The 19,999-nt window shown below is 42.8% G+C and overlaps 2 long non-coding RNA genes and 14 other non-coding genes across 16 annotated transcripts in view; 6 read left to right on the top strand and 10 right to left on the bottom strand.

The window, feature by feature from the left end:
* The window catches only part of LOC141381752 (uncharacterized), a 537,547-nt gene that overhangs the window by 290,814 nt on the left and 226,734 nt on the right, over positions 1 to 19,999 (top strand). The gene's annotated exons all lie outside the window — the stretch shown is intronic.
* Positions 1 to 19,999, bottom strand: part of LOC141381781 (uncharacterized) — a 157,920-nt gene that overhangs the window by 9,239 nt on the left and 128,682 nt on the right. The window lies entirely within an intron of this gene.
* trnal-cag (transfer RNA leucine (anticodon CAG)) lies at positions 3,174 to 3,256 on the top strand. The gene has a single exon. It is a non-coding gene; the product is annotated as a tRNA-Leu (tRNA).
* Positions 5,854 to 5,926, bottom strand: trnav-cac (transfer RNA valine (anticodon CAC)). The gene has a single exon. It is a non-coding gene; the product is annotated as a tRNA-Val (tRNA).
* On the bottom strand, positions 6,031 to 6,103 carry trnav-uac (transfer RNA valine (anticodon UAC)). The gene has a single exon. It is a non-coding gene; the product is annotated as a tRNA-Val (tRNA).
* Positions 7,438 to 7,520, top strand: trnal-cag (transfer RNA leucine (anticodon CAG)). The gene has a single exon. It is a non-coding gene; the product is annotated as a tRNA-Leu (tRNA).
* Positions 8,600 to 8,672, bottom strand: trnav-cac (transfer RNA valine (anticodon CAC)). Its single transcript has one exon. It is a non-coding gene; the product is annotated as a tRNA-Val (tRNA).
* On the bottom strand, positions 8,777 to 8,849 carry trnav-uac (transfer RNA valine (anticodon UAC)). Its single transcript has one exon. It is a non-coding gene; the product is annotated as a tRNA-Val (tRNA).
* Positions 10,184 to 10,266, top strand: trnal-cag (transfer RNA leucine (anticodon CAG)). Its single transcript has one exon. It is a non-coding gene; the product is annotated as a tRNA-Leu (tRNA).
* Positions 11,346 to 11,418, bottom strand: trnav-cac (transfer RNA valine (anticodon CAC)). The gene has a single exon. It is a non-coding gene; the product is annotated as a tRNA-Val (tRNA).
* On the bottom strand, positions 11,523 to 11,595 carry trnav-uac (transfer RNA valine (anticodon UAC)). Its single transcript has one exon. It is a non-coding gene; the product is annotated as a tRNA-Val (tRNA).
* Positions 12,930 to 13,012, top strand: trnal-cag (transfer RNA leucine (anticodon CAG)). The gene has a single exon. It is a non-coding gene; the product is annotated as a tRNA-Leu (tRNA).
* On the bottom strand, positions 14,092 to 14,164 carry trnav-cac (transfer RNA valine (anticodon CAC)). The gene has a single exon. It is a non-coding gene; the product is annotated as a tRNA-Val (tRNA).
* Positions 14,269 to 14,341, bottom strand: trnav-uac (transfer RNA valine (anticodon UAC)). Its single transcript has one exon. It is a non-coding gene; the product is annotated as a tRNA-Val (tRNA).
* Positions 15,676 to 15,758, top strand: trnal-cag (transfer RNA leucine (anticodon CAG)). The gene has a single exon. It is a non-coding gene; the product is annotated as a tRNA-Leu (tRNA).
* Positions 16,953 to 17,025, bottom strand: trnaa-agc (transfer RNA alanine (anticodon AGC)). The gene has a single exon. It is a non-coding gene; the product is annotated as a tRNA-Ala (tRNA).

The raw sequence follows: 19,999 nt of genomic DNA, 5'->3' as shown, positions 1-19,999 counted from the left end.
TTAATCTATTCGCTAAAACTTTTGCTAAAATCTTTAAATCTGTATTTAACATTGTTATTGGTCTATAATTTTGTAATTCATATTTGCTCCTTTTCTTTTATATATTAACTTCATTAATCCCATCCCCATTCTTTCATTCATCTCTTTACATTTAAAAATTTCTTTAAAAACTTCTTTAAGTATTCCATTTAAAATATCTTTATAAACATTATAAAATTCATTTCCTATTCCATCTATACCTGGACTTTTCTTTTTATTTAGTTGATTTATTGCAATTTCAATCTCTTCTTCTTCTATTTCTCTGTCACATTCTTTGTTGTCATCTTTTTCTAGTTTTACTTTTATATAATTTAGAATCTTCTTTTCTTTTTCTTCATCAATACCTTTTGCTTCAAAAAGATCTTCATAAAAATGTTTGATTTCTTCTAGTATTTCTGTTTCCTTTCGCAATGTTTCCATTTCTCCCTTTAATTTCCTTTAGTATTCCTGCTTTACCTCTTTGCTTCTCTAAATCAAAAAAGAATTTTGTGCATTTTTCCCCTTCTACTGTGTATTTAGATCTGCTCCTCAACATTGCCCCCTTATATTTGTCTTCTTCTAATCTCTTAATTTTTGCTCTATTTCTTTGATTTTTTCAATATCTTTATTTTCTTTGTTTAATTCTTTTTCTAAGGATCTTTTAACTTCTTTTTCTGTATACTTTTTACATCTTTGTAGTACTGCGCAATATTTGATTGTGTATTTTCTTATTTGATATTTTGTGTTTTCCCACCATATCCTTTTATCTTCATCATACATTCTATTTTCTTTTTCTTTCTCTATTATTTCTTTGACTTTTTGAACATAATCTTCATTTTTTAAAATGGTTGTGTTTAAAATCCAAGTTCCTGGTCGTTTTTGTATGTTATCTACATTCACTTTAAAATGCAAGAGCTTATGATCACTAAAACTGTTCTCTTCATACTGTATGTTTTCTATAAAATTCTCAATATTCCTAGTACATAAAATAAAATCTATTCTTGTTTGACATATAAAATCTCCAACTATTTGTCTTCTTGAAAACTCTCTTTTTTCTTTGTTATTTTCCCTCCATATGTCTATTAAATTATTTTATTTTATTAGCTCCTTTAGTTCTTTCCTTGCTGTGTCAGATTTAAAAACCATTCCATCTGCCATGTCTTGTTTATTAAAAACTGTATTAAAATCTCCTACCATTATTATTTTTTTATATCTCTCAATTACCTTATTTAAAATCTTAAAAAACTCTTTTTTATCTTTCTCTTCCATTGGTGCATGTATATTGGCTATAATCATTTCTTGTCCTTCATAGTTTACTTCTATCACTAAACACTTTCCATTGTTGTCTTTATACACGATTTTTTTAATATTAAAAACATCTTTTTTTATTAAAAATGCCACCCCTCTTCCAGATTTGCCATCACCATTTTTATATAAGATATCCCCCTCCTACTTCTTTTTAAAATCTTCCATTACATAATCTTTCCAGTTTGTTTCTTGTAATATTATCATGTCCTTATTTTTACATTTTTCTCTTATTTTCTCAAATTTCCCTTTTTCCATCATACCTCTTGCATTAAAAGATACACATTTTAAAACCATTAAAAGAAATAAAAAATAAAATTAAAAACCTAAAAATCATTATTACTCATCATCTCCCTTCATTTCCTTTAACACTTCATATCTGTTCATGTTTTTCATTCTTGTAGTCAATTTTCTCTTTGTACTTTCTAGATTAGGTTTAATCTTTAATGTCTTTCTTCGAATTGTTCTCCTCTCTGTCCATTTTAATTTCTTCTTCGCTTCCAATTTCATTACTTTTTTCTTCATTTCTTTGTCCAGTCTTCACCTCATTGTCTCCACACATCTGAGAGTTGTCCATTGTTTCCATTTCTGTTTTCATTATCCTCTTCTTCTCTTTTTTCCTTTTCTTTGAAAAGCGTTTGCCTCTCCCTTTCTTCCAATATCAGTCTTTCATTTGCTTCATTTTGCATTTTTCCTCTCTCTTTTTCATGTCTTTCTTCACAAAAAATGTCATCTTCATTATTCCTCTTATGCATTTTCTTATCCTCTTGAATTTCTTTTCTATTTTATATCTCTTTCAGTAAGTCTTTTAGTTGTAAATCTCCTGCTTGTTCTTCTCCTTCATTTTGTTCTACATTGTTTACTTAATGCACTTGCCTGCTTATCTGGTTTCTCTCTTCTCCTTTCTCTGCCTCCATCCAACATTCACATTTTGCTAAAATTTGGAGGCATTCTGGGCATTTAATTGCATCACAGTTTCTTGCAAAATGTCCTCTTTCTTCGCACTTAAAGCACCTAAAGTCTGGGCAGTCTTTCATCACATGCTCCGGGCTCATACACAGCCTACAAGTCTTAACTTGGTGGCTGTGCATCACCCGGAAATATTGTGGTCCTTCTGCCGTTTCAAACTTCATGCTATATGGAAGCGAAGCCACCTCCTTGGGAAACTGTGTCTTTATGAACCTTGTCCCATCCTCAATCTCAGTGCCCGGATAAGTCCTCCTTTTAATTTTTGATAAGGGGCTAACACCCCATCCATCCAATTTTTCTAATATTAAACTATCCTTCAGATAAACAGGCAAGTGCATAAAGAAGACAACGTAGTCTCTGTTTTGTGACATTTTAACTTCACAGTTCTCTTCATTTATTGTTAGTCCATCAATCAGTTTGTCACAAGTTTCTTCCTCTTCTAAAGTTATTTCACATTCTTTGTCCTTTCTCGGTCTTATTGCCAAAATTCTCCCATGTCCACATTTTTCTGTTAACGCCTTAATAATGTCTGAAACTCTCACCTCTTTTACTTTGTCCACGTTTAGTATTACAGTTGCTTCCTTCAAGTACTTCTTTCCTCTCCTTTCATGTTGTCTTTCCTGTTGCTGATTTTCTTGTCGTTCCATGTTAGCCATGTTTGTTTCTCCTCCTCGTGCTGTGTTGTTTCCCATCTGTTTTCCCTCTCGTACTCCCGTGTCGTCTCCTCTTTGCTTTTCACCATCCATCTCTGTGTTATTTTCTCCTCTTGTTTTGCCCGAAAGTCCATTGAATTTGTCCTTTGTGCTTTCCATTGTCCCAAAAAAATCCAAGCACGGTACTGCGGTGTGGTTCCCAGGAGACAGCTCCTCCCAAATTCGCATGTCAGGATGGCCGAGCGGTCTAAGATGCTGCGTTCAGGTCGCAGTCTCCCCTGGAGGCGTGGGTTCGAATCCCACTTCTGACAAACCGGACCTGTGGCAGTGCATTCAGGCTGAAGTCTTTAACTCTCTGCCCCCATGTCCGAATGATACAGTAACACTGACAAGGCGCCGCATCAAGTGCACTGAAAGAGGATCAAAAGAATTGTTCTGGGATGGCGTTGAGTTTTAGGGTTTGCAGAGGCATTTTTTCGTCAAATCCTCGTACAACGTCAAATCATGACATTTGACAGATCCACGCCCTAGTATTGTGGATCATCCAGGGAGCAGAGAGCCGATTGAGAATGTGCGTAAAAGCAAATCTGAATGTTTCCGCCCAGTTTCTAACAGGAGACCCTCCGCTTGTAAAGCCATCGTGATAACCACAGGAGCCTCCGGTTAGGGTGAGAGCACTGTCTTGTGGTGCCATCGCAGAGAGACTGAAAGTCACTTTCCACAATGTGTTCATTCAATGTTCTACGCTGGTGGAATCACCTTCCCATTCCCACTCGGATTAGGGATACACTGGTATCCTTCAAACGACAGCTAACACCCATCTCTTCAGAGCACACCCGAACCCAAGGGGAATATCCCTCTCCCTAAAGAAAACGAAACTCCTACTCCAGCACTAAATTCTCTGAGCACAAACAAATTACTTGGGATAAATAGCCCTTTTTCGTATGCATTGCCTCGTCTTGTTGAATACCTCCACTATTGTATGTCGCTTTGGACAAAAGTGTCCCCACTGTTACTTGATCCTCCCTTGTTTGTTTGGGTCTCAACGCCAGCATTCTTCCTTCTCCAATGAGCTCCGTGACTGCTTTGGTTATATCAAATCTTCTTGCATCTTTTACATTTTCTACTTCTACAGTTACTGTTGCTTCCTTTGTGCATACTCTTCTTTGTATCTCTTGCTTATCCTTACCTTTTTCACCTCTTCGTTGGCCGGGCTCTTCATTTAATTTATCTCTTTGTCTGTTGTCAAGTCCATTTTCTTTATCTCTTCGTCTATTATCCAGCCCATTTTCTTTATCCTTTCGTGCAAGTCCCTCCATTTCCATGTCGTTGCCGGGGAATCTGTCCATGATTAAAAATAAAACACACTACATAACCACCCTTCAGTCAGCAAAATGCTGCTGTTAGGTGGTTTTTAAAGACAAAAACAAAAGAAACAAACAAAAACACTCAAGGTCAATAAACAAAAAGGTAGACAAACAAAATGGGGAGAGCCTTTCTCTCCTTACTGCTGCCAACTCACTTAGGGCCTGTTTGCTCTATAGCGCCCTCAGGGTGGTGTGGCCGTAAGCAATGACAGCTGTCAAGTGTTGGCTATTGAAACTAGGCGCAGCCCCAGGAGGCGAGCACAGCTTAGCTGCCTGCTGCGCCAATGAGCTGGACAGCCGGAGCTGGGCAAGCTGTGAAACGCCAGTTTCCATGTCACGGTACTGCGGTGTGGCTCCCAGGAGACAGCTCCTGCCAAGTTCGCATGTCAGGATGGCCGAGCGGTCTAAGGCGCTGCGTTCAGGTCGCAGTCTCCCCTGGAGGTTCGAATCCCACTTCTGACAAACCGAACCTGCGGCTGTGCGTTCAGGCTGAAGTCTTCAACTCTCTGCCCCCATGTCCGAATGATACAGTAACACTGACAAGGTGCCGCATCACACGGGCTTTAATGCAAGTGCACCGGAAGAGGATCAAAAGAATTGTTCTGGGATGGCGTTGATTTTTAAGGTTTGCAGAGGCATTTTTTCATCAAATCCTCGTACAACGTCAAATCATGACATTTGACAGATCCACGCCCTAGTATCGTGGATCATCCAGGGAGCAGAGAGCCGATTGAGAATGTGCGTAAAAGCAAATCTGAATGTTTCCGCCCAGTTTCTAGCAGGAAACCCTCCGCTTGTAAAGCCATCGTGATAACCACAGGAGCCTCCGGTTAGGGTGAGAGCACTGTCTTGTGGTGCCATCGCAGAGAGACTGAAAGTCACTTTCCACAATGTGTTCATTCAATGTTCTACGCTGGTGGAATCACCTTCCCATTCCCACTCGGATTAGGGATACACTGGTATCCTTCAAACGACAGCTAACACCCATCTCTTCAGAGCACACCCGAACCCAAGGGGATTATCCCTCTCCCTAAAGAAAACGAAACTCCTACCCCAGCACTAAATTCTCTGAGCACAAACAAATTACTTGGGATAAATAGCCCTTTTTCGTATGCATTGCCTCGTCTTGTTGAATACCTCCACTATTGTATGTCGCTTTGGACAAAAGTGTCCGCTAATTGTATGCTTCCGCCCAGTTTCGAACAGGAGACCTTTAGCGTGTAATGCAAACATGATAAACACTACACTACGAAAACCAATAGGCTAGTGCTGCTTCAAGTATTTATAGTCTTTTTTTTTATAGGGCTGTCTTGTACGGTCTGCACCGTGGAGGGCCAGCAAACGCACTGGCCACCTGCTCATGCACAACACAAAGCTAAAAGAAATCAGATTCTACGCAAGTTTACGACACCGCGAGGGGAGGTAAACACTGAGATGAACTCAAACTTCTAGCCTCACACCGCTCTGCAGAAAGAATGTTTTCAGTGAACGTCAGTACTCAACAGAAGCATGATTTGACAATTGTCATAAAAGCCAGAGGTTGTTTCCGCCCAGTATCAAACTGGTGACCTTTCGCGTGTGAGGCGAACGTGATAACCACTACACTACGGAAACCTCCAGGCAGATCAAGCAGATAACCCATTTTGATTGGGTGCCTTTTGACGATCATTGCTTGGGGCGCAGTGGATGCTATTATTTTCTCGCCAAAATCAGAGCACTGTTTCTGCTCGGTTTCGAACCGAGGACCTTTCGCGTGTAAGGCGAACGTGATGACCACTACACTACAGAAACCCCACAAGCGCTTCCGCCAGCGAAGTTAGGCCTGCAAGGATAAAACAAGGTGTACGCGTTTGTCAATCAAGAGGACAAAGCCAACTCAGCGTGACAAGCTCCCTGCAGGTATTAGGGCCAATTTACAATCCGGGCCCAACACAGCTGTACAGGTCCTTGCGAAATGTCCCCTTTCGTCACATTTGAAGCACCTGAATTCTGGGCATTCCTTCATCACATTTTCTGAGCTCATGCATAGTCGACAGGTTTTTACCTGATTGGTGTGCATGACTCTAAAGTGCTGTGGCCCTTCCGCCGTCTCGATTTTGGTGCTGTATGGTAAGGAGACCATCTCTTCTGGAAATCTGTTTTTTACAAACCTTGTTCCATCTTCTATGTTTGTGCCAGGATACAATCTTCTTTTAATTTTAGATATGGGGAAAACTCCCCATCCCTCTAGCTTGCTTAAAATTTCTTCATCAGCTAGGTAAACAGGCAGATGCTTGAACGAAACAACATAGTCTCTGTTTTGTAACCTCCGTACTTCAGATTTCACTCCTTGAATTGTCAATCCATTGTCTATTAAAATTTCGGTGTCATCTTCAGTCTCCACTGTTACTTGATCCTCCCTTGTTTGTTTGGGTCTCAACGCCAGAATTCTTCCTTCTCCAATCAGCTCCGTGACTGCTTTGATTATATCAAATCTTCTTGCATCTTTTACATTTTCTACTTCTACAGTTACTGTTGCTTCCTTTGTGCATACTCTTCTTTGTATCTCTTGCTTATCCTTACCTTTTTCACCTCTTCGTTGGCCGGACTCTTCATTTAATTCATCTCTTTGTCTGTTGTCAAGTCCATTTTCTTTATCTCTTCGTCTATTATCCAGCCCATTTTCTTTATCCTTTCGTGCAAGTCCCTCCATTTCCATGTCGTTGCCGGGGAATCTGTCCATGATTAAAAATAAAACACACTACATAACCACCCTTCAGTCAGCAAAATGCTGCTGTTAGGTGGTTTTTAAAGACAAAAACAAAAGAAACAAACAAAAACACTCAAGGTCAATAAACAAAAAGGTAGACAAACAAAATGGGGAGAGCCTTTCTCTCCTTACTGCTGCCAACTCACTTAGGGCCTGTTTGCTCTATAGCGCCCTCAGGGTGGTGTGGCCGTAAGCAATGACAGCTGTCAAGTGTTGGCTATTGAAACTAGGCGCAGCCCCAGGAGGCGAGCACAGCTTAGCTGCCTGCTGCGCCAATGAGCTGGACAGCCGGAGCTGGGCAAGCTGTGAAACGCCAGTTTCCATGTCACGGTACTGCGGTGTGGCTCCCAGGAGACAGCTCCTGCCAAGTTCGCATGTCAGGATGGCCGAGCGGTCTAAGGCGCTGCGTTCAGGTCGCAGTCTCCCCTGGAGGCGTGGGTTCGAATCCCACTTCTGACAAACCGAACCTGCGGCTGTGCGTTCAGGCTGAAGTCTTCAACTCTCTGCCCCCATGTCCGAATGATACAGTAACACTGACAAGGTGCCGCATCACACGGGCTTTAATGCAAGTGCACCGAAAGAGGATCAAAAGAATTGTTCTGGGATGGCGTTGAATTTTAAGGTTTGCAGAGGCATTTTTTCATCAAATCCTCGTACAACGTCAAATCATGACATTTGACAGATCCACGCCCTAGTATCGTGGATCATCCAGGGAGCAGAGAGCCGATTGAGAATGTGCGTAAAAGCAAATCTGAATGTTTCCGCCCAGTTTCTAGCAGGAAACCCTCCGCTTGTAAAGCCATCGTGATAACCACAGGAGCCTCCGGTTAAGGTGAGAGCACTGTCTTGTGGTGCCATCGCAGAGAGACTGAAAGTCACTTTCCACAATGTGTTCATTCAATGTTCTACGCTGGTGGAATCACCTTCCCATTCCCACTCGGATTAGGGATACACTGGTATCCTTCAAACGACAGCTAACACCCATCTCTTCAGAGCACACCCGAACCCAAGGGGATTATCCCTCTCCCTAAAGAAAACGAAACTCCTACCCCAGCACTAAATTCTCTGAGCACAAACAAATTACTTGGGATAAATAGCCCTTTTTCGTATGCATTGCCTCGTCTTGTTGAATACCTCCACTATTGTATGTCGCTTTGGACAAAAGTGTCCGCTAATTGTATGCTTCCGCCCAGTTTCGAACAGGAGACCTTTAGCGTGTAATGCAAACATGATAAACACTACACTACGAAAACCAATAGGCTAGTGCTGCTTCAAGTATTTATAGTCTTTTTTTTTATAGGGCTGTCTTGTACGGTCTGCACCGTGGAGGGCCAGCAAACGCACTGGCCACCTGCTCATGCACAACACAAAGCTAAAAGAAATCAGATTCTACGCAAGTTTACGACACCGCGAGGGGAGGTAAACACTGAGATGAACTCAAACTTCTAGCCTCACACCGCTCTGCAGAAAGAATGTTTTCAGTGAACGTCAGTACTCAACAGAAGCATGATTTGACAATTGTCATAAAAGCCAGAGGTTGTTTCCGCCCAGTATCAAACTGGTGACCTTTCGCGTGTGAGGCGAACGTGATAACCACTACACTACGGAAACCTCCAGGCAGATCAAGCAGATAACCCATTTTGATTGGGTGCCTTTTGACGATCATTGCTTGGGGCGCAGTGGATGCTATTATTTTCTCGCCAAAATCAGAGCACTGTTTCTGCTCGGTTTCGAACCGAGGACCTTTCGCGTGTAAGGCGAACGTGATGACCACTACACTACAGAAACCCCACAAGCGCTTCCGCCAGCGAAGTTAGGCCTGCAAGGATAAAACAAGGTGTACGCGTTTGTCAATCAAGAGGACAAAGCCAACTCAGCGTGACAAGCTCCCTGCAGGTATTAGGGCCAATTTACAATCCGGGCCCAACACAGCTGTACAGGTCCTTGCGAAATGTCCCCTTTCGTCACATTTGAAGCACCTGAATTCTGGGCATTCCTTCATCACATTTTCTGAGCTCATGCATAGTCGACAGGTTTTTACCTGATTGGTGTGCATGACTCTAAAGTGCTGTGGCCCTTCCGCCGTCTCGATTTTGGTGCTGTATGGTAAGGAGACCATCTCTTCTGGAAATCTGTTTTTTACAAACCTTGTTCCATCTTCTATGTTTGTGCCAGGATACAATCTTCTTTTAATTTTAGATATGGGGAAAACTCCCCATCCCTCTAGCTTGCTTAAAATTTCTTCATCAGCTAGGTAAACAGGCAGATGCTTGAACGAAACAACATAGTCTCTGTTTTGTAACCTCCGTACTTCAGATTTCACTCCTTGAATTGTCAATCCATTGTCTATTAAAATTTCGGTGTCATCTTCAGTCTCCACTGTTACTTGATCCTCCCTTGTTTGTTTGGGTCTCAACGCCAGAATTCTTCCTTCTCCAATCAGCTCCGTGACTGCTTTGATTATATCAAATCTTCTTGCATCTTTTACATTTTCTACTTCTACAGTTACTGTTGCTTCCTTTGTGCATACTCTTCTTTGTATCTCTTGCTTATCCTTACCTTTTTCACCTCTTCGTTGGCCGGACTCTTCATTTAATTCATCTCTTTGTCTGTTGTCAAGTCCATTTTCTTTATCTCTTCGTCTATTATCCAGCCCATTTTCTTTATCCTTTCGTGCAAGTCCCTCCATTTCCATGTCGTTGCCGGGGAATCTGTCCATGATTAAAAATAAAACACACTACATAACCACCCTTCAGTCAGCAAAATGCTGCTGTTAGGTGGTTTTTAAAGACAAAAACAAAAGAAACAAACAAAAACACTCAAGGTCAATAAACAAAAAGGTAGACAAACAAAATGGGGAGAGCCTTTCTCTCCTTACTGCTGCCAACTCACTTAGGGCCTGTTTGCTCTATAGCGCCCTCAGGGTGGTGTGGCCGTAAGCAATGACAGCTGTCAAGTGTTGGCTATTGAAACTAGGCGCAGCCCCAGGAGGCGAGCACAGCTTAGCTGCCTGCTGCGCCAATGAGCTGGACAGCCGGAGCTGGGCAAGCTGTGAAACGCCAGTTTCCATGTCACGGTACTGCGGTGTGGCTCCCAGGAGACAGCTCCTGCCAAGTTCGCATGTCAGGATGGCCGAGCGGTCTAAGGCGCTGCGTTCAGGTCGCAGTCTCCCCTGGAGGCGTGGGTTCGAATCCCACTTCTGACAAACCGAACCTGCGGCTGTGCGTTCAGGCTGAAGTCTTCAACTCTCTGCCCCCATGTCCGAATGATACAGTAACACTGACAAGGTGCCGCATCACACGGGCTTTAATGCAAGTGCACCGAAAGAGGATCAAAAGAATTGTTCTGGGATGGCGTTGAATTTTAAGGTTTGCAGAGGCATTTTTTCATCAAATCCTCGTACAACGTCAAATCATGACATTTGACAGATCCACGCCCTAGTATCGTGGATCATCCAGGGAGCAGAGAGCCGATTGAGAATGTGCGTAAAAGCAAATCTGAATGTTTCCGCCCAGTTTCTAGCAGGAAACCCTCCGCTTGTAAAGCCATCGTGATAACCACAGGAGCCTCCGGTTAGGGTGAGAGCACTGTCTTGTGGTGCCATCGCAGAGAGACTGAAAGTCACTTTCCACAATGTGTTCATTCAATGTTCTACGCTGGTGGAATCACCTTCCCATTCCCACTCGGATTAGGGATACACTGGTATCCTTCAAACGACAGCTAACACCCATCTCTTCAGAGCACACCCGAACCCAAGGGGATTATCCCTCTCCCTAAAGAAAACGAAACTCCTACCCCAGCACTAAATTCTCTGAGCACAAACAAATTACTTGGGATAAATAGCCCTTTTTCGTATGCATTGCCTCGTCTTGTTGAATACCTCCACTATTGTATGTCGCTTTGGACAAAAGTGTCCGCTAATTGTATGCTTCCGCCCAGTTTCGAACAGGAGACCTTTAGCGTGTAATGCAAACATGATAAACACTACACTACGAAAACCAATAGGCTAGTGCTGCTTCAAGTATTTATAGTCTTTTTTTTAATAGGGCTGTCTTGTACGGTCTGCACCGTGGATGGCCAGCAAACGCACTGGCCACCTGCTCATGCACAACACAAAGCTAAAAGAAATCAGATTCTACGCAAGTTTACGACACCGCGAGGGGAGGTAAACACTGAGATGAACTCAAACTTCTAGCCTCACACCGCTCTGCAGAAAGAATGTTTTCAGTGAACGTCAGTACTCAACAGAAGCATGATTTGACAATTGTCATAAAAGCCAGAGGTTGTTTCCGCCCAGTATCGAACTGGGGACCTTTCGCGGGTGAGGCGAACGTGATAACCACTACACTACGGAAACCTCCAGGCAGATCAAGCAGATAACCCATTTTGATTGGGTGCCTTTTGACGATCATTGCTTGGGGCGCAGTGGATGCTATTATTTTCTCGCCAAAATCAGAGCACTGTTTCTGCTCGGTTTCGAACCGAGGACCTTTCGCGTGTAAGGCGAACGTGATGACCACTACACTACAGAAACCCCACAAGCGCTTCCGCCAGCGAAGTTAGGCCTGCAAGGATAAAACAAGGTGTACGCGTTTGTCAATCAAGAGGACAAAGCCAACTCAGCGTGACAAGCTCCCTGCAGGTATTAGGGCCAATTTACAATCCGGGCCCAACACAGCTGTACAGGTCCTTGCGAAATGTCCCCTTTCGTCACATTTGAAGCACCTGAATTCTGGGCATTCCTTCATCACATTTTCTGAGCTCATGCATAGTCGACAGGTTTTTACCTGATTGGTGTGCATGACTCTAAAGTGCTGTGGCCCTTCCGCCGTCTCGATTTTGGTGCTGTATGGTAAGGAGACCATCTCTTCTGGAAATCTGTTTTTTACAAACCTTGTTCCATCTTCTATGTTTGTGCCAGGATACAATCTTCTTTTAATTTTAGATATGGGGAAAACTCCCCATCCCTCTAGCTTGCTTAAAATTTCTTCATCAGCTAGGTAAACAGGCAGATGCTTGAACGAAACAACATAGTCTCTGTTTTGTAACCTCCGTACTTCAGATTTCACTCCTTGAATTGTCAATCCATTGTCTATTAAAATTTCGGTGTCATCTTCAGTCTCCACTGTTACTTGATCCTCCCTTGTTTGTTTGGGTCTCAACGCCAGAATTCTTCCTTCTCCAATCAGCTCCGTGACTGCTTTGATTATATCAAATCTTCTTGCATCTTTTACATTTTCTACTTCTACAGTTACTGTTGCTTCCTTTGTGCATACTCTTCTTTGTATCTCTTGCTTATCCTTACCTTTTTCACCTCTTCGTTGGCCGGGCTCTTCATTTAATTTATCTCTTTGTCTGTTGTCAAGTCCATTTTCTTTATCTCTTCGTCTATTATCCAGCCCATTTTCTTTATCCTTTCGTGCAAGTCCCTCCATTTCCATGTCGTTGCCGGGGAATCTGTCCATGATTAAAAATAAAACACACTACATAACCACCCTTCAGTCAGCAAAATGCTGCTGTTAGGTGGTTTTTAAAGACAAAAACAAAAGAAACAAACAAAAACACTCAAGGTCAATAAACAAAAAGGTAGACAAACAAAATGGGGAGAGCCTTTCTCTCCTTACTGCTGCCAACTCACTTAGGGCCTGTTTGCTCTATAGCGCCCTCAGGGTGGTGTGGCCGTAAGCAATGACAGCTGTCAAGTGTTGGCTATTGAAACTAGGCGCAGCCCCAGGAGGCGAGCACAGCTTAGCTGCCTGCTGCGCCAATGAGCTGGACAGCCGGAGCTGGGCAAGCTGTGAAACGCCAGTTTCCATGTCACGGTACTGCGGTGTGGCTCCCAGGAGACAGCTCCTGCCAAGTTCGCATGTCAGGATGGCCGAGCGGTCTAAGGCGCTGCGTTCAGGTCGCAGTCTCCCCTGGAGGCGTGGGTTCGAATCCCACTTCTGACAAACCGAACCTGCGGCTGTGCGTTCAGGCTGAAGTCTTCAACTCTCTGCCCCCATGTCCGAATGATACAGTAACACTGCCAAGGTGCCGCATCACACGGGCTTTAATGCAAGTGCACCGAAAGAGGATCAAAAGAATTGTTCTGGGATGGCGTTGAATTTTAAGGTTTGCAGAGGCATTTTTTCATCAAATCCTCGTACAACGTCAAATCATGACATTTGACAGATCCACGCCCTAGTATCGTGGATCATCCAGGGAGCAGAGAGCCGATTGAGAATGTGCGTAAAAGCAAATCTGAATGTTTCCGCCCAGTTTCTAGCAGGAAACCCTCCGCTTGTAAAGCCATCGTGATAACCACAGGAGCCTCCGGTTAAGGTGAGAGCACTGTCTTGTGGTGCCATCGCAGAGAGACTGAAAGTCACTTTCCACAATGTGTTCATTCAATGTTCTACGCTGGTGGAATCACCTTCCCATTCCCACTCGGATTAGGGATACACTGGTATCCTTCAAACGACAGCTAACACCCATCTCTTCAGAGCACACCCGAACCCAAGGGGATTATCCCTCTCCCTAAAGAAAACGAAACTCCTACCCCAGCACTAAATTCTCTGAGCACAAACAAATTACTTGGGATAAATAGCCCTTTTTCGTATGCATTGCCTCGTCTTGTTGAATACCTCCACTATTGTATGTCGCTTTGGACAAAAGTGTCCGCTAATTGTATGCTTCCGCCCAGTTTCGAACAGGAGACCTTTAGCGTGTAATGCAAACATGATAAACACTACACTACGAAAACCAATAGGCTAGTGCTGCTTCAAGTATTTATAGTCTTTTTTTTTATAGGGCTGTCTTGTACGGTCTGCACCGTGGAGGGCCAGCAAACGCACTGGCCACCTGCTCATGCACAACACAAAGCTAAAAGAAATCAGATTCTACGCAAGTTTACGACACCGCGAGGGGAGGTAAACACTGAGATGAACTCAAACTTCTAGCCTCACACCGCTCTGCAGAAAGAATGTTTTCAGTGAACGTCAGTACTCAACAGAAGCATGATTTGACAATTGTCATAAAAGCCAGAGGTTGTTTCCGCCCAGTATCAAACTGGTGACCTTTCGCGTGTGAGGCGAACGTGATAACCACTACACTACGGAAACCTCCAGGCAGATCAAGCAGATAACCCATTTTGATTGGGTGCCTTTTGACGATCATTGCTTGGGGCGCAGTGGATGCTATTATTTTCTCGCCAAAATCAGAGCACTGTTTCTGCTCGGTTTCGAACCGAGGACCTTTCGCGTGTAAGGCGAACGTGATGACCACTACACTACAGAAACCCCACAAGCGCTTCCGCCAGCGAAGTTAGGCCTGCAAGGATAAAACAAGGTGTACGCGTTTGTCAATCAAGAGGACAAAGCCAACTCAGCGTGACAAGCTCCCTGCAGGTATTAGGGCCAATTTACAATCCGGGCCCAACACAGCTGTACAGGTCCTTGCGAAATGTCCCCTTTCGTCACATTTGAAGCACCTGAATTCTGGGCATTCCTTCATCACATTTTCTGAGCTCATGCATAGTCGACAGGTTTTTACCTGATTGGTGTGCATGACTCTAAAGTGCTGTGGCCCTTCCGCCGTCTCGATTTTGGTGCTGTATGGTAAGGAGACCATCTCTTCTGGAAATCTGTTTTTTACAAACCTTGTTCCATCTTCTATGTTTGTGCCAGGATACAATCTTCTTTTAATTTTAGATATGGGGAAAACTCCCCATCCCTCTAGCTTGCTTAAAATTTCTTCATCAGCTAGGTAAACAGGCAGATGCTTGAACGAAACAACATAGTCTCTGTTTTGTAACCTCCGTACTTCAGATTTCACTCCTTGAATTGTCAATCCATTGTCTATTAAAATTTCGGTGTCATCTTCAGTCTCCACTGTTACTTGATCCTCCCTTGTTTGTTTGGGTCTCAACGCCAGAATTCTTCCTTCTCCAATCAGCTCCGTGACTGCTTTGATTATATCAAATCTTCTTGCATCTTTTACATTTTCTACTTCTACAGTTACTGTTGCTTCCTTTGTGCATACTCTTCTTTGTATCTCTTGCTTATCCTTACCTTTTTCACCTCTTCGTTGGCCGGACTCTTCATTTAATTCATCTCTTTGTCTGTTGTCAAGTCCATTTTCTTTATCTCTTCGTCTATTATCCAGCCCATTTTCTTTATCCTTTCGTGCAAGTCCCTCCATTTCCATGTCGTTGCCGGGGAATCTGTCCATGATTAAAAATAAAACACACTACATAACCACCCTTCAGTCAGCAAAATGCTGCTGTTAGGTGGTTTTTAAAGACAAAAACAAAAGAAACAAACAAAAACACTCAAGGTCAATAAACAAAAAGGTAGACAAACAAAATGGGGAGAGCCTTTCTCTCCTTACTGCTGCCAACTCACTTAGGGCCTGTTTGCTCTATAGCGCCCTCAGGGTGGTGTGGCCGTAAGCAATGACAGCTGTCAAGTGTTGGCTATTGAAACTAGGCGCAGCCCCAGGAGGCGAGCACAGCTTAGCTGCCTGCTGCGCCAATGAGCTGGACAGCCGGAGCTGGGTAAGCTGTGAAACGCCAGTTTCCATGTCACGGTACTGCGGTGTGGCTCCCAGGAGACAGCTCCTGCCAAGTTCACATGTCAGGATGGCCGAGCGGTCTAAGGCGCTGCGTTCAGGTCGCAGTCTCCCCTGGAGGCGTGGGTTCAAATCCCACTTCTGACAAACCGAACCTGCGGCTTTGCGTTTAGGCTGAAGTCTTCAACTCTCTGCCCCCATGTCCTAATGATACAGTAACACTTTAATGCAAGTGCACCGAAAGAGGATCAAAAGAATTGTTCTGGGATGGTGTTGATTTTAAAGGTTTGCAGAGGCATTTTTTCATCAAATCCTCGTACAACGTCAAATCATGACATTTGACAGATCCACGCCCTAGTATCGTGGATCATCCAGTGAGTAGAGAGCAGATTGAGAATGTGCGTAAAAGCAAATCTGAATTTTCCACCCAGTTTCTAACAGGAGACCCTCCGCTTGTAAAGCCATCGTGATAACCACAGGAGCCTCCGGTTTGGGTGAGAGCACTGTCTTGTGGTGCCAGCGCAGAGAGACGGAGAGTCACTTTCCACAATGTTTTCATTCAATGTTCTACGCTGGTGGAATCACCTTCCCATTCCCACTCGGATTAGGGATACACTGGTGTCCTTCAAACGACAGCTAACACCCATCTCTTCAGAGTACACCCGAACCCCGGTGAATATCCCTCTCTCTAAAGAAAACGAAACTCCTACTCCAGCACTAAAATCTCTGAGCACAAACAAATTACTTGGGATAAATAGCCCTTTTCGTATGCATTGCCTCCTCTTATTGAATACCTCCACTATTGTATGTAACTTTGGACAAAAGTGTCCGCTAATTGTATGCTTCCGCCCAGTTTCGAACAGGAGACCTTTAGCGTGTAATGCAAACATGATAAACACTACACTACGGAAACCAATAGGCCAGTGCTGCTTCATGTATTTATAGTCTTTTTTTATAGAGCTGTCTTGTACTGTCTGCACCGTGGAGGGCCAGCAAACGCACTGGCCACCTGCTCATGCACAACACAAAGCTAAAAGAAATCACATTCTACGCAAGTTTGCCACACCGCGAGGGGAGGTAAACACTGAGTTGAATTCAAACTTCTAGCCTCACACCGCTCTGCAGAAAGAATGCTTTCAGTGAACGTCAGTACTCAACAGAAGCCTGATTTGACAATTGTCCTAAAAGCCAGAGGTTTTTTCCGCCCAGTTTCCAACCTGGGACCTTTCGCATGTGATAACCACTACACTACGGAAACCTTTAGGCAAATCAAGCAGAAAACCCTTTTTGATTGGGTGCCTGTTGACGATCATTGCTGGCACAGGCACAAAAGAAGAGCACTGTTTCTGCTCGGTTTCGAACCAAGGACCTTTTGCATGCTAGGCAAATGTGATGACCACTACACTACAGAAACCCCACAAGCACTTTCACCAGCGAAGTTAGGCCTGCAAGGATAAAACAAGGTGTACGCGTTCGTCAATCAAGCGGACAAAGCCAACTCAGCGTGACAAGCTCCCTGCAGGTATTAGGGCCAATTTACAATCCAGGCCCGACACAGCTGTACAGGTCCTTGCGAAATGTCCCCTTTCGTCACATTTGAAGCACCTGAATTCTGGGCATTCCATCATCACATTTTCTGAGCTCATGCATAGTCGACAGGTTTTTACCTGATTGGTGTGCATGACTCTAAAGTGCTGTGGCCCTTCCGCCGTCTTGATCACATGTTTTTGGATTTGTCAGGGAAACCAGAGCACCCAAAGGAAACCCACACAAACATGGGGAGAACATGCAAACTCCACACAGAAACACCAACTGACCCAGCTTAGGCTCTAACTAGTGACCTTCTTGCTGGGAGGCGAATATGCTACCCACTGCACCACCATGCAGCCACCATATACATTTTTTTTCTAAAATGTATATATATTTTAAGTCTCAGCTCTGCAATTTAACTATTTTTGTGGCAAATATTTTTTTTCATTATCTTTCAAACAGTAGGCTGAAAAAAAAAACTAATTTTAGAATAACAATTAAATTGCCGGCAATGTGGTGGCGCTGAGGGTAGAACGTTCGTCTCACAGTAAGAAAGTCGTTGGTTCGAGCCTCAGCTAGGTCAGGTGGCATTTCTGTGTGGAGTTTGCAAGTTCTCCCTGTGTTTGTGTGGGTGTCCTCCGGGTGCTCTGGTTTCCTCCACAAATCCAAAGACATGTGGTACAGGTAAATTGAGTAGGCTCAAATATATATATATATGTGTGTGTTTGGATGTTTCCCAGTGATGCATTGCAGCTGGAAGGGCATCTGTTGTGTAAAACATGGATGGTGCTGGATAAGCTCTTGGGTTATTCCATTGTAGCAACTCCAGACTAATAAAGGGACTAAGCTGGAAAGAAAATTAATGAATTTAGTCGGAATTTAAAGGTTTTTGCATCTGATTTCAATATTTTTTTTTTGGCATTATAAGCTAAGCTTACTGTGCTGTAGGTTTTTGCTTCTACATTTTACCAACAGTAAATCGGAGCTTTATTGAACAAAGAAACATACAAAAGAACCCTTCCTTTTCATTGATACAACCTTTATGCAAAAATCTCCAAAAATGAGGTCTCTACCCTTTTGAGCGAACTCTGTTCATTTTCCTGGTGTGAAGCTGATTCTGTTAAATTGCTCCCTGTTAGCAAAGTACAGCTTTGCAATTGCAGCGAGCTGGGCCACTGCATTTTGAGAGACACCTTCTCTCTGGAACGCTCTGGTCATGGTTGCTCCACGTCTTGTCAGCTTCAAAAGCCTTTTGTAGCATGTATGACATCACAAACATTATTAGCGGAAAAACAATTTAAAACAATTAATACCTTCATGACCAAATAATTACAATGCAACCACCTATCGTAAGCCTAATGAGCACGTAAAATTATATAAGTATCAAATGCACATTTGTTTGTGTGTGTGTGTGTGAGTGAAAGACAGCATGTAGTAGTGTGTGTAAGAGAGAGAGCCAGTACATGTTTATGAGAAAGCATGTAGAAGTGTGTGTGTGAGAGGGAGGGCTTATCTTTGTGAGTGAGAGCATGTACATGTGTCTGTGAGATGTCTATGTGTTTGTGTTGGCAACATTGTATCATTTACAGTCATGCTAAAAAAGTATTTCTGAATTGAATTGAGATAGAATGTAGGTGTGTGTGAGAGAGAGCATGTACAAGAGTGAGTGTGTTAGTGAGAGTGTGTACAAGTGTGTGTGTGTGTGAGTGAGACTAGTTAGTTAGTGTTGTGCTGAAATTTGATATGTCCTGAAAACTTGTCAGCTCAAACAGTTATTTACTTTTTGGTTTTATTTATTTAATAAATGTATATGGTATTTAAACAAAGTTTTAGGGGAACTGGATATAATTATAAAGAATAATATTCTGTACATAATATAATCAATTTTATTTTAAAATTTTATTTTAAATAATAATAGGCCTACATACACACACACACACACACACACACACACACACACACACACAGTCTAAAAATTGAATATTAAGCATGTAATATACACCCAGTCTAAAGCATGAAGTTTCCAGAAGCACTCAAACTGCTCAAGGCTGGGCTAATGCTGAGGTTTCATCTTTGGGTAGAGACTCAATAATATCCATCTGCACAGTGTGACATCACATTCGACCGGCGCGTGCGTGTGTGTGTGTGGCTTTTTTTCTGTGTTAGTGGGTGAGGCCGCAGGTTTCAAATCTCCCGGGTTTGCGCACGCAACTACTTGTGTTTCGTAGATACAACATCATGAAACATCTAATGACTCGTTATCAAGACGACTCATTTGAAGCACTATGAGTCGACTCTTTTATAGATGAATCAACAGTTTTAAACACTGTACACTTACAGATTTAAGCCATAGCTGGATATTTCACTTCACTTAGAGCTGTTACACACTACATGGAAGGGTATTTTCAAAAACCCATAATATGGACTCTTTAACAAAATAAATACACTATTTAAATAAAATAGAAATCAACAAGTGAAATAGAAGAAACTGTAGAACTGTTATGGTTATAAACTATATAAATACACACACATGTGAGGGTCCATCTATTAGTCCCATGACGGAACTAACAGCATGGGTGAAGGTCAAATGCGTGTAAATCTTTTAGCACATGTGAAAAGAAATATTTTTGTTCGTTATAATTTATTTTAATTTGTTTCTAGCTCTGAATTTTAATCCGACTCCAATTTATAATAATTTTAGAGTTAGATTAATCTAATTCAAGCTGATTACCTTATAGGTTGTGATTTTAGACTGATTAACCTAAAAAATCCTTATATTCAATTAATGTTTCATCGTTTACTCAAAGTCACTTAGAGTCAGTATGCTGGCCAGTTTCATCTGCTCACGGACACATCTT

Source organism: Danio rerio, chromosome 4, assembly GCF_049306965.1.
Source record: "Danio rerio strain Tuebingen ecotype United States chromosome 4, GRCz12tu, whole genome shotgun sequence".
NCBI classification, from domain to species: domain Eukaryota; kingdom Metazoa; phylum Chordata; class Actinopteri; order Cypriniformes; family Danionidae; genus Danio; species Danio rerio.
This window is presented reverse-complemented; position numbering and strand designations above follow the sequence as displayed.